Raw genomic sequence first — 13,658 nt, 5'->3', positions numbered from 1 at the left:
AGAGCTGGTCATCAACCCTGAAGTTCTTTGTCCTGTCCAGGTAGAAGCTCACCGCCCTCTTAGGGTCCAAGCGGTGAAGCCGCTCCTCCTCCTTGGAAGGGTGAGGGGGAAGATAGAAGGAAGGAAGGGTAATGGACTGCCCCAGATGGAAGGGAGTTACCACCTTAGGCAAAAACGCAGCCCTGGTCCTGAGTACCATTCGTTCAGCATGAACAGTCAAGAATGGGGGTTTTGAACTTAGAGCTTGAAGCTCACTTACCCTCCTTGCCGAGGTGATTGCAATGAGGAATACCGTCTTAAAGGACAACAGCCTCAAGGGACATTTGTGTAAGGGCTCGAAGGGAGAACCCATAAGATAAGTTAATACAAGGTTTAAGTCCCATTGAGGCATAATAAAAGGAGTTGGAGGAAACTTGTTTGTAAGGCCCTTTATAAAACGAAGAACAATAGGTGATTTGAATAATGACGGCTGATCCGGCAAACAAAGGAAAGCCGACAAAGCCGATAAATATCCTTTCACAGTAGCCACAGCAAAGCCTTGCTGAGCCAGAGAAAGGGCAAACTGTAGAATGTTAGATAGACGAGCCTTCAAGGGATCAATGGACCTCTCTCCGCACCAAAGCACAAATTTAGACCACCTATATGAATATATAGATTTGGTGGAGTGTCGCCTGGCCGATAAAATAACATCCACCACATCTGGCGGGAGAGAGAAAGAAATCAGGTTGCCCCGTTCAATCTCCAGGCATGAAGGTGTAAGCTCTGGAGGTGGGGGTGTAGAACCTGCCCCTCCGACTGCGAGAGGAGGTCTGCCCTCAGAGGGAGACAGAGCGGAGGGCACGAGCAGAGGTGGAGAAGATCTGTATACCACACCCTTCTTGGCCAATCCGGGGCGACCAAAATAACTTGGGCCCGGTCTTGGCGAATCTTCCTCAGAACCCGAAGAATCAAGGGTATGGGAGGAAACGCGTAAAGGAGTTGTGAGCCCCAAACGGGGAGCGGGTGGGTCAGTGAGAATCCACAGGCAGATACTGTAGCCACCAGAAAAAGCGTTACCGAAGGTAAGTAACTTGTTCTTCTGATGGATACATCTGCCAGTGGATTCCTCACGTTGTGAATAGATTCCACAGCAGTCCCCACTCCCGGAGGAGGGTGTCCACTCTTCTATACCAGAAAGTCCTGAAGGACGGATCGCGCAAAATGTCCGTCCCTCCTCACCTCGGTGTCTAAGCAATAATGTTTTGCGAAAGTGTGGAGGGAGGCCCAAGTTGCCGCCCTACAAATGTCCTCCACAGGAACACCCCTAGACAAAGCAGACGTGGAAGACTTTGCTCTAGTGGAATGAGCTCTCAAACCCTCCGGAGGTTCCTTACCAGCCAGGGAGTAGCAAATCTTGATGCACAAGACAATCCACCTGGAAAGGGTGCGCTTGTGCACCGCTTGACCTTTCCTGCAGCCAGCAAAGCCCACGAAGAGCTGGTCATCAACCCTGAAGTTCTTTGTCCTGTCCAGGTAGAAGCTCACCGCCCTCTTAGGGTCCAAGCGGTGAAGCCGCTCCTCCTCCTTGGAAGGGTGAGGGGGAAGATAGAAGGAAGGAAGGGTAATGGACAGCCCCAGATGGAAGGGAGTTACCACCTTAGGCAAAAACGCAGCCCTGGTCCTGAGTACCATTCGTTCAGCATGAACAGTCAAGAATGGGGGTTTTGAACTTAGAGCTTGAAGCTCACTTACCCTCCTTGCCGAGGTGATTGCAATGAGGAATACCGTCTTAAAGGACAACAGCCTCAAGGGACATTTGTGTAAGGGCTCGAAGGGAGAACCCATAAGATAAGTTAATACAAGGTTTAAGTCCCATTGAGGCATAATAAAAGGAGTTGGAGGAAACTTGTTTGTAAGGCCCTTTATAAAACGAAGAACAATAGGTGATTTGAATAATGACGGCTGATCCGGCAAACAAAGGAAAGCCGACAAAGCCGATAAATATCCTTTCACAGTAGCCACAGCAAAGCCTTGCTGAGCCAGAGAAAGGGCAAACTGTAGAATGTTAGATAGACGAGCCTTCAAGGGATCAATGGACCTCTCTCCGCACCAAAGCACAAATTTAGACCACCTATATGAATATATAGATTTGGTGGAGTGTCGCCTGGCCGATAAAATAACATCCACCACATCTGGCGGGAGAGAGAAAGAAATCAGGTTGCCCCGTTCAATCTCCAGGCATGAAGGTGTAAGCTCTGGAGGTGGGGGTGTAGAACCTGCCCCTCCGACTGCGAGAGGAGGTCTGCCCTCAGAGGGAGACAGAGCGGAGGGCACGAGCAGAGGTGGAGAAGATCTGTATACCACACCCTTCTTGGCCAATCCGGGGCGACCAAAATAACTTGGGCCCGGTCTTGGCGAATCTTCCTCAGAACCCGAAGAATCAAGGGTATGGGAGGAAACGCGTAAAGGAGTTGTGAGCCCCAACTCAACTGAAACGCGTCCCCCAACGCTCCCTGCATCGGATACTGGAGACTGCAGAACAACAGGCAGTGAGCATTCTCGTGAGTGGCGAACAGGTCCACTCAAGGAGTTCCCCACATCAGAAAGACGTGACGAACTACCTCTGGATGAAGCCTCCACTCGTGGTCGGCGGAGAACTGCCGACTGAGACTGTCCGCACGTACATTCAGAACCCCGGCCAGATGATTTGCCATCAGACAAATCTTATGGTCCTGAGCCCAGGACCATAGACGCAGGGCCTCTCTGCAAAGACCCCACTCCTCCCTGTTTGTTTATATACCACATCGCGGTAGTGTTGTCCGTTAGGACTTGAACAGACTGACCGCGAAGGGAATGGAGGAAGGCCTTGAGCGCCAAACGTATCGCCCGTAACTCCAGAAGGTTGATGTGAAGCAACCTTTCCTCTGGAGACCAAAGACCCTTGGTCTCCAGATCCGCCAGATGAGCACCCCACCCTAAGGTGGATGCATCCGTTATCACCGTGGCCACCGATGGAGGTAGATGGAAGGGCTTTCCTTGGGACAGATTGCCCTCCACGCTCTACCAAGATAGATCCGCTGCAGCTTCTCTGGAGATCCTGAACGACTCCCTGAGATCTCCTTTGTGCTGATACCACTGCTTGTGCAGGCACCACTGGAGCGCCCTCATGTGCCAGCGTGCATGGTTGACCAACAGGATGCAGGAGGCGAACAGACCGAGCAGGCGAAGGACCTTCAGAACCGGATCGACCGCTCCGATGTAAAATAAAGGAATCATTTCCTGTATGTCGAGAATCCTTTGAGGAGGAGGGAATGCTCGACAAACAGTAGTGTCCAGTACCGCACCTATGAACAGGTTGCGCTGAGAGGGCACCAGGTGAGACTTGGGCACGTTTATCGAAAAACCCAATTTGTACAACAGCTGAGTTGTATCCTGCAGATGACGCAGCACCTTTTCCGGCGACTCTGCCTTGATCAGCCAGTCGTCCAAATAAGAGAAAACCGAGACCCCCGACCTTCTGAGATGGGCTGCCACCACTGCCATCACCTTCGTGAAGACTCGAGGTGCCGAAGTAAGACCAAACGGAAGGACCGCAAACTGATAATATTGCGACCCTACCGTAAACCGGAGATACTTTCTGTGCGACTTCAGGATTGGGATGTGAAAATACGCATCCTGCAAGTCGATCAACACCATCCAGTCCTCCTGATTCAGTGCTTGAAGAACCTGTGCAAGGGTGAGCATCTTGAACTTCTCTTGTTTTAGAAAAAGATTCAAGATTCTGAGGTCCAATATCGGACGTAACCTGCCGTCCTTTTTCGGAATCAGAAAATACCGGGAGTAGCATCCCTGACCCCTCTCCTGCTCTGGAACCACCTCTATCGCACCTTTCTGAAACAACTTCAGGACTTCCTCCTGCAGGAGAAGACGGTGGTCCTCCGAGCAAGCTCCTTGGCAAGGAGGGTAATTTGGAGGGAATTCCCGAAAGGGAAGGGCGTACCCATTCTCTACAAGATCTGTAGTTACAGATTCCCAATCTTGTAGAAAATGGGTAAGCCGGCCCCCCACAGGACCAGCATGATCCGGAATGTCGAATATAGGGCTGCTTTGCGGTGGTGGGAGGGGCTGAGGAAGAGGAAGAGGAGGAGGAGAGTTAACGGCCACGTGAGCGACCCCTGATTCTTCCTCTGTATCCCTTGGACAAAGAGCCTTGCTGTTGTTGCTGCTGCTGTTGCTGGGTCAGTCTATAAGAGTGAAAAGTCACCCTTCCAAAGCCCCTATATCTTTTGAAAGATCCTCTCGGCTGGGATTGAAGACCCAACGACCTAGCCGTAGCCTTACTCTCCTTGAAGCATTCGAGAGCAGCATCCGCCTTCTTACCAAACAAACCAGACCCATCAAAAGGCAAGTCCAATAAAGTCGACTGCACATCCGAAGAGAATTCGGAGGACTTTAGCCATGCACCCCTCCTGGTGGCGACAGAAGACCCCATGACTCTGGCAACTGAGTCTGCTGTGTCCAGTCCACTTTGAATGACTTGGCGTGCAGCCACCTGGGCATCAGTCAGAACTTCATTGAAGCCGGCCCTATCCTCCTCCGATAGCTTGGGTGGCAATTTTTTCGCTGAGTCCATGAGCGCATGGATATAGCGCCCCAACAAACACGTTGCGTTTGTTGACTTAAGAGCCGTACTGGCTGATGAAAAGACCTTTTTGGCCGATTGGTCTACCTTTTTGGCCTCTCTGTCCCCTGGAACTTGAGGAAAGGCACCCTTGGACCTTCCCGAACAAGCCGCCTGAACTACCAAGCTCTCAGGCGATGGGTGCGAAGTTAAAAACTCAGGGTCCCCTGGAGCCGCTCTATATCTCCTTGCGACTGTCCTGGAGACCGCAGGAGCTGAAAAAGGCTTGCGCCATACCTCTAGTACAGGGTCCATAATGGCCTCATTAAAGGGCAACAAAGGCTCCGAGACTGCAGTAGGCGAATGCAGTACCTCAGTAAGAATGTTAGACCTGAACTCCGTGGTTGGTAACTGAAGGTCTAACAACTCCGCAGCCTTCCTGATGACCGCATGATACAGCGCTGCATCTTTAGAGGGCTCATCTGATGGTGGAGTGATTTCCCACTCTGGAGACAAATCCAGTCCACTTGCCTCCTTTAGCTCTTCAAACACTTCATCAGATTCAACTAACTCTCCCTCTTCAGCTTCTTCCAAAAGAAATCTTCTCTCATCCACCACTCTCTGTGCTTCCCTTCTGGAACGAATCCGCACCAGCGGCGTCGGCGGCGCCGTGTTCGAATCCGACGGCGCCGGCGTCGAACACGGATCCGCAGGAGCAGCCGGCGTCGTACGAAGTCGAGTCGGTGCCAGTGAAGAGGGAAGCGGCGTTGATGTTCTCGGCGCCGGTAGCTGCCAAGACGGCGTCGCCGGAAAGAATGGCAAGAATGGAGCTTGAGGATAGACCTGCGGCACTCCCAGATTAAAAGCCATCGGACCCATCGGACCCACAGGTGCACCAGAGGTATACATGGCCCTTGAAAACACCCCGTACATGGCATTTAGATAATGCGTGGGTCCTGACCTGGACCAGGGAATGCAGGATACTGGTCAGGTATCACCGGACTCGGGCCTGCCGGCGCCGACGGTGGAACAAGCGGCGTCACAGGCTCACCCGGGGCTTGAAGATCCTCGACCGGGGCCGGAGAAGGAGCCGGAGAATAAGCTGGAGCCAGAGATGGAACCGGCGTTGGGGATGACACCGGAACCGGAGATGTAGCCGGAGCCGGCGAAGTCACCGGAGAAGAAGGAGCTGTAGGTGAAGTCGGGACTGGAGACGGAGACACGGACTCTCTCCGGCGTCGAGTAGGCGACTTCGACTTCAGAGCCGAACCTTTATCGGAGTGATGATGTGAAGAATGCCTCCTCTCCTTCTTATGCTTCTTACTTCTCCAAGCATGCCCGAAGTCGATTTGGACGCCGACCTCGACCTCGACCTGGATCTAGACTTCCTTCTTCCTATTTTTTCCTTCTTCATCCGAGCGATGAAGAGCTTCGCCTCTCTTTCTTTAAGAGCTTTCGAGCTCATCTTGCGGCAGCTGGAACAACCATCCACATCGTGGTCGGATGAAAGACACCAAACACAATCTTCGTGTGGGTCTGTAATAGACATGTGCTTGCCACATTCTCGACAGGGCTTGAAACCCGACTTCCTTGTCGACATCTTCCCGAAGAAAGACAGATAAATCCAGAAAATACACAAAGTAACAAAGCTACTAATAACGATTCCCGAAATCCGTTGGCGTCGTCGGCGCGGAAAAAAGGGAACTGACGTCATCACGCCGACGAGGTCTTCTTATGGAGCCGGTGACGTCAGCGGAGTCGCGAGCGGAGCCGTGTCTCTGTGACGTCGTCTTCGACCTCATCGGCGTGGACTGCTACAAAAGTTTCCGAATGTTGCTGCGCAGGGGATATTCACAAGGTGAGGAATCCACTGGCAGATGTATCCATCAGAAGTTTAACTTTAGACCTTAAGTATAACTTTATACCTGAAGTCTAAACTTAGACTTCAGGTCTAAGTTTACCTTTGTGAATCAGGCCCATAGGGCCCGATTCACAGAACTAACTTAAGACAAAATCCTAAACTTACTACCATTTTTGTATTCACAGAAGGCACTTACTCATTTCGGTATTCACAGAAGTTAGTAGTCCTAACTTTAGGACTCCTAAATGCCTTCTGTGAATACCGAAAGTCTTAAAATTAGGATTTTTCTCAGTTTAGGAGTCCTAAAGTTAGGACTCCTAACTTTACTACTACTAAACTGAGAAAAATCCTAATTTTAAGGCTTTCGGTAGTCACAGAAGGCATTTAGGAGTCCTAAAGTTAGGAGTCCTAACTTTACAACCACTAAATTGAGAAAAATCCTAATTTTAAGACTTTCGGTATTCACAGAAGGCATTTAGGAGTCCTAAAGTTAGGAGTCCTAACTATACTACTACTAAACTCAGAAAAATCCTAATTTTAAGGCTTTCGGTATTCACAGAAGGCATTTAGGAGTCCTAAAGTTAGGAGTCCTAACTTTACTACTACTAAATTGAGAAAAATCCTAATTTTAAGACTTTTGGTACTCACAGAAGGCATTTAGGCGTCCTAAAGTTAGGACTCCTAACTTCTGTGAATACCGAAATGAGTAAGTGCCTTCTGTGAATACCAAAATGAGTAAGTGCCTTCTGTGAATACCAAAATGGTAGTAAGTTTAGGATTTTGTCTTAAGTTAGTTCTGTGAATCGGGCCCTTTGTGTTTGGCCACTACGTTTGAGTACAAAGTCAATGAAAAATGGATTGCTGCCAAAACGCATTTGGGACCCTCCTTTTTTCTTTGCACCGCCTTGATGAATACTCGCTAAACTTTCCATCGTCCGCCAATGTAGAAAAAACTATAGGTCTTCATGTTGAAATGACATCCGTGCTCCACAAGTTGAACTCTCTTCTGATATCTGAAAGTCACACAAATGAATGCCTGAGTGAAAGGCTACATGAACGAATGAAGAGAGAACAGTTCAGCGCTCTGAAATCGGTCAAACTGCTTCTGACCTGAAGTAGTTGGCATGGCGAGCGTAGAAATGTAGTTTTTGATTCCTGTTGGAGTGATAGCAGTCTGTTCCATAGTAGATGCTCACACAGAGGGCAGTAACGCACCTACTTCACTTCGAGCTGCAGTGTGTGGAAAAGGATGTGCATTCTTTGGTTGAAAGCCCGGAGGGAGAATACATGGCGAAAGCATTTTACATTGTTGCTGGAGCTTTTTTTTAACGTAGAGCAACAAGAAGCACTGCCTGTCACTGCAGTGTTTAATTCATATGTACTCCTTTCTTATTTTGTTGTTAAGCAGATAATCGGGTTTCTGGGCTTTATTTAAGTTGCATTTCAAGCTGTAGAAATCTTTACAAAGGTGCACTTAAATTCCTACGGAATCCTGCACTAACATACTGAAGCACGTGGCGTGTTCCATTGTGCAAGATGCAATAGGGTGGTTTGGGTTATTCAGTCAGTCAGAGAACTTTATTTCGATCTCTATGAGTCATAATAAAAGTACAGACAAACAAGACAACCAACAAGACACATATACATAGAAAGGTTGGTGTATTCCAATGTGCCCTATACAGATTGCACACATACTTTACCTCCATCTGTGCTGTGATCCTCCCCGGGTGACTAAACCCCTGAAGGTGTTTTATGCAGCTGGTGCCATTGGGCAGTGGGACAATATGTTTAAGCATGCCAGGTGTTGTGGTGGCTCGTGACCCAGCTATCCTTATCTCTGACTCTTGGGCCTGGCCTACTGTCCCATGATGTGAATAAATCCTGCCCTTTTCTGGAGTCTCTCTCATTCCATGATGACATTAATGGTACACCCCATGCAAATTAGCCACGCACCCTCCCTCGCCCATCACTGTATTGCTTCACTGGATAGCTGAATAAGAGGAGCTGATGCAGGAGCACCATAGACAGAGAGAACCCTGAAAATTTCTTTAAGTGCTGCTGTTTCAGCTCCGCATATGTATAATATGAACGGCGCCAACCCGCTGTGAAGGGGAGCAACCTGCTAAAAACACCTCCATGGGCCTTATTACAGTAAGTGCCCTGGTGCGCAACGGGCATGTGCTCCCACTTGGTGCGACCCCAGGGTACTTTGGTATTACAGAAGGGGTCTGAGACACTTGTGCGGTCCGTTCTGCAATACAGATAGTCCTGGCGCACATCTAGCGCCAGCGCTATCAATAGAAGGAGTTCCCTCATTTGCATGGGGGTGTGGCCATATGCAAATGAGGGAATCACTTTGTCTCTGCACCCAAGCCGTATCAGGGACGTGGGCGCAGAAGCCAACATTGCTTTATGAGGTGCAATGATAGTGTGCAACAAAAAGGTGGTGCACTTTCAGTGAGCCTCCTAATGCCAGCCCTCTGGGCGGGGTAGGAGGTCCCATGGACACCTCAGACTTTCCCTTGCAGGCGGATGCAGTCACTCACTGCACCCGCCTGCATGGGGTTCTCTCTCCCCTTGTGAAAGTTCCGCCTGCACAGTGAAACACTGAATGGCTTTGAAGCAGCTGCTCCGTATTTCACTTAAATGTGCTGCCACCATGGCAGCGCTATTGTGATAATAGGGCGCCCTTTCACTGTTTGTGCCTGGTGCACCTGTTTTAAGGTGCGCCATAGCGCAAAGAGGGAATGTGCGCCTGTAGGGTAATTCAAGCCCAGGCGGATACCTAGAAGCCTAAGGACTCCCTGTTAATCACCCATTTTCCTACATCTAATCTCAGTATTAACAATTCTTCTATTTGGGTCACTAGCGGTTGATTTTGAGGTCTCACCTACCCTGGAGTGTGCTTAGGTTTCCCCTAATGAACAAAGCAAGTTAACTGGTTTGAAAAGACTTATTATGCCCTTACCAAGATCTTGCAATGGGCTTCAACTTGCCCATTGCTTACCATTGGTTGGCTTTCTTGTCATTGTAATTTGGTTGCTTCTGATTTGATGGCTTACCTTGTCCATCTTGTTACATCTTATGCTTGTCCCTCCCCTGGAGTATTGCCTCTTTAGTATCCTTTGACTTCACTGACTTACTCACTTTCAGAAAACTACTTTGTTCTTTTTGCTTAAGCACTCAATGAGAGTGCATGGGTTTTGAGCTCTTTCCCAAGTGTGCCTCAGGCCCACTGCCAAATATCTGCCCCCTGCGACCCATGGTGCTATCTTCCTTGTGTTGCCAGCTCTCTCTCTCCTCTGCTTCTCCCCTGTCAACCTCCCCTTGCTCTGTTTTTTCTGGCCTACGTGTTTCTCCCCCAACCCCTATGTTCCTCCCTCTATTGTGCTGCGTTTCACCTACCCCGCTCCCTCCCAGTACTTCCCCCACATGCTCCTCAGCTTCTCCCCACCTATACCCCATGGTCTTTCGTATTATTATTTTTTTAGGTTATTATTTTTTGAGGAGGACCAGGCAGCAAATAGCTGCTGACTCTTAAGCCTTTAAAACGTTATCTCATGCTGCTTAAAAAAAATGGCAATGCCAATATATATATATAAAAGGTATAACCTATTGGCTTTGCCAATGCTTGTTTCGTGATATGCTTGAACCATCGAGGATTTGGTTGCAATAAGGCTCATCCACTGCAAAAATGCAGGGGACATCTCTGAAAAATGAAAAAAAGATTGATGCATAACTGGACCATTCCATTTGACTTTGATCTGCATGTGTCTCAGGTAATTGGGAATGTTCTGGGGAAGTGTTAAATGTATCGAAGAACCTTTTATAGGTTATTGAAACATTGATAAACAATTTTGAAATTTATAAATGGTTTTACTCAATCATGCAGCGTGTTTTTTGGTGTTTCAAGCTCTGACAGACGAGACGATCACTTGGTGCAGCTCTTCTGAAGACAGTATCAAACCACACGTTATCTATTCCATCACTCTCCATTCAGCCCACTAGGAAACTACCAGGGATTTTTATATCAACTGATCTTTGAAAATGCGATAGGCATGCAAATACCTACTTACATACGCTATATTCGTCTTGTATTAGTAACCTGCACCTCGCTTTGTAAGGTCACCATCAGTTAACTGTATTTTACGTGTTCCAAAGGGGAAAAAACCTAACGATTGCTCATTCTTCAATTTCTTTTACTGGCTTCCACTTAAAGAGGCCAGACATATCTGTAAACTGCAATGCAAAGTGCAGTGCTGCCTGCGAACTAATTTCTATAACTCCTTAGCATACTAGCAAAGCCTTTGCATTATTGGACATTAACATGTCATTTTGTATGACATTGTTGTACACAGCACAATTAGCCTAACTGCTCGGGCAAGCACAGCCTCATTTTTTTTTAGGTTGTCTTAGACAAGTGAGAATTTTAAATGTGATGTTGCACATATTTTATTAGATTTTTTCTGGCTTTTATCTGCAGGTAAAGTAATTTTAAGACCGATATTTAAAAAATATTGAATTGTAAATTGGAGTCAATCAGTTACATTATTGATAAACACGAGGTTTTTAGATGTGACGTGCACTGGGAGAGTCTTATGTGCAGTACAGGGAGATTTAAAGTGTGTAGTTAGACTAAAGTTTAGTGTCTTGATATTTGGTTCATGATGTAGAGTGACTATCACTTATTTTATTACTTGTCTTTTAGATAATGTCAATCTGGTTTTGTTTTAGTATTTTAATTGATACATTGTTTTATAATCACAATTAGTTTAAAAGACTATGCTATAAATAAACATATTTTTTGACTGACTGACAGTTTCTGATGTGAAGAATTGCATGTGCAGTGCTGTGTATTTCTCCTAATTTCTCCTAATTTGTGATTCTTGGATGTTTCTGCTTTGTTTATCTCCATGAGGCACTGTGGAAGTGTGCCTCAAACAGCGTCCCCCCTGCCCTGTAGCATAAAAATAACTGTGCCACACACAGAGACCTGTATGTCTGTATTGTTCAGAGTGCAACCATTAATTAACTGCATGCATTGCATCATGACCTTTATTAACCACACCCAGACACAACCAAACAATTACATAATTCTCCTACGGAGCCAATCAGGCACCAGAAGGGTCCTGCTATTCATAGGTGCAAGACACTACATTTCCCCCTCTCTTAAATAAAAAGTACAAATACTACACATATACATCAAAGCTCCTCAATGAGTTGTTGAGGTGCTTGAACCAGTCTTCCAGACACTAGTCGTGTGACGTTGATGAAGCGGAGGAGCGCCGCCTGCCTCGGGCACCAGTGATGCATAGGTAGGTATAGGAGTTCGGGATTTGGACTTTCAGGTGGGCAGATCTCACTTCTGACATCTGAAGCCGGCAAACATCGAGATATGTGCCTGAAGTGTGACAAATCTCTTGTGATGGAGTTTCTGTGATGCTGAGCTGTAACAATATGTCCTTTGCTTGTCACAACCCTCAGGGGTTCAGCATCAAATGAAGCATCAGACTTGCGTTTCTGTTTTTGCTTGTTTATCAGCATAGGTCTTCATTCTGGAATTGTGCAAGGAATCCATTGTCGGATCTCGCCCGCATCTGTCGACTTATGAGTGGTTCATTGCGGCAATTTGGTTCCTAAGGCTCTCCCAAACATCAAGGCAGCAGGGTCTTCACTTGTAGCGGAATGGGGAGTTGATCTGTAAACACAAAGGGCTGAACATAGAGCTGATTTGAGATCACTTCCTTCTAGTGCAGCACGCTGAACTACTCTCTTTAGGGTGTCCATGAAGCATTCAACAACACCATTGGCCTGTGGCCAGAGAGGTGTACTTTTCTGAAGTTTAACATTCATGTTAGTGAGAAACTCGTTAAACTCTTGCATGTTGAACGGTGGGCCATTGTCAGACTTAAGAATGGAGGGGACACCTCAAATTGAAAAGCTGTCATTTAATGTCCCAATGACTTTGTGTTCTGTGGTTGACAACAGGTCTTCCATAAAGGAGAAATGTGAGTACTCATCAACAACTACTATCGCTCGCATAAGCCACAATGTGCCTTTGAGCACTGTCGTATCCACTGTACTGGACAAAGAACACACCTAACCCCACAGGGCTAGCATCTACTACAATCACACTATGAAGTTTTGGATAAAAATAGGCCATTTTAGTAGCATTCTCAATTGCATGTTTGATTTTCTTTTAGCTTTGGTTAAGGTGACCACTTCAACACAGCATTCTTTTTTGTTAAGTCTCTGAACGGGGCACTGACTGTGGCAAAATCCCTAATGTACCTGGAAAAGTAAGTGGACATGCCAAGAAAGTATCAGCATGGTCGCAACTTGTGGTGGAGTAGTGGACAATAAGGCTTGTACTTTAGCCAGATCTGTAGTCATTACCTTTTCAGAGGAAATATGCCCAAAGAATTTGAGTTTTATTAAGTGAAACTCACATTTTTCTGCGTTCAAAGTAAGTCCAATATCAGCCAGATCAGCCAGCAAGCAGCACACTGGTGTAAGGGCTTTGCCATGTTCCTTTTGAGTGGCCTCAAATACCAATATATCATCACTGTTGGACATGACCCTTCTTAAGGGATTTCCCTAACACTTTTTGCTTTTCTCCTCCTGGTTTTTGCTGATTCTGTTTTCGTGGTCTTGGAACCCTGGGCATTGTTTCACTGTAATGCAGAGTGAAAGCACGTGCGCCCATCCTATTCATGCTAGGAAGTGGTGCTTACCTGATTGGTTTAGGTGCTGAACTTGTGAGTACCCTGTAAAGAGGTATGCCACATACCCAGGGCAGGTACTGCACTGGCTACTAGTGGGCCGAGGCATCTGATTGTGCCACCCACAAGAACATGTCTCAAGCCTGCCATTGCAGGCCTGTGTGTGTGCAGTTGTACCAATGCTCAGGTTGGCATTTCTAACCCATTAGCCAATGCTGAGTGGGCCATCACTATCACTGAGGGGCAGTGCACGTACTAGGGGAAAGGCAGGAACGGTACACATGTGTGTTCCCTGCCCAGGTAGTGAATAGTCCCCATGTGGGTTTTCCCTCCCTAGTAGGTCTGCTCTTCCCATGGGTCAACATGGGATAATTGCTGAATACATTTTAAACTACAATTTTAGCTTACAGCAGGGAGTAGCGTCATGGCGATTTCAAACATGTCCTAAGCCTGCCAAACTGGAGGCTGGAGGAGC

Source organism: Triturus cristatus, chromosome 3_2 (genome assembly GCF_964204655.1).
Source record: "Triturus cristatus chromosome 3_2, aTriCri1.1, whole genome shotgun sequence".
Classification (NCBI taxonomy): domain Eukaryota; kingdom Metazoa; phylum Chordata; class Amphibia; order Caudata; family Salamandridae; genus Triturus; species Triturus cristatus.
This window is presented reverse-complemented; position numbering follows the sequence as displayed.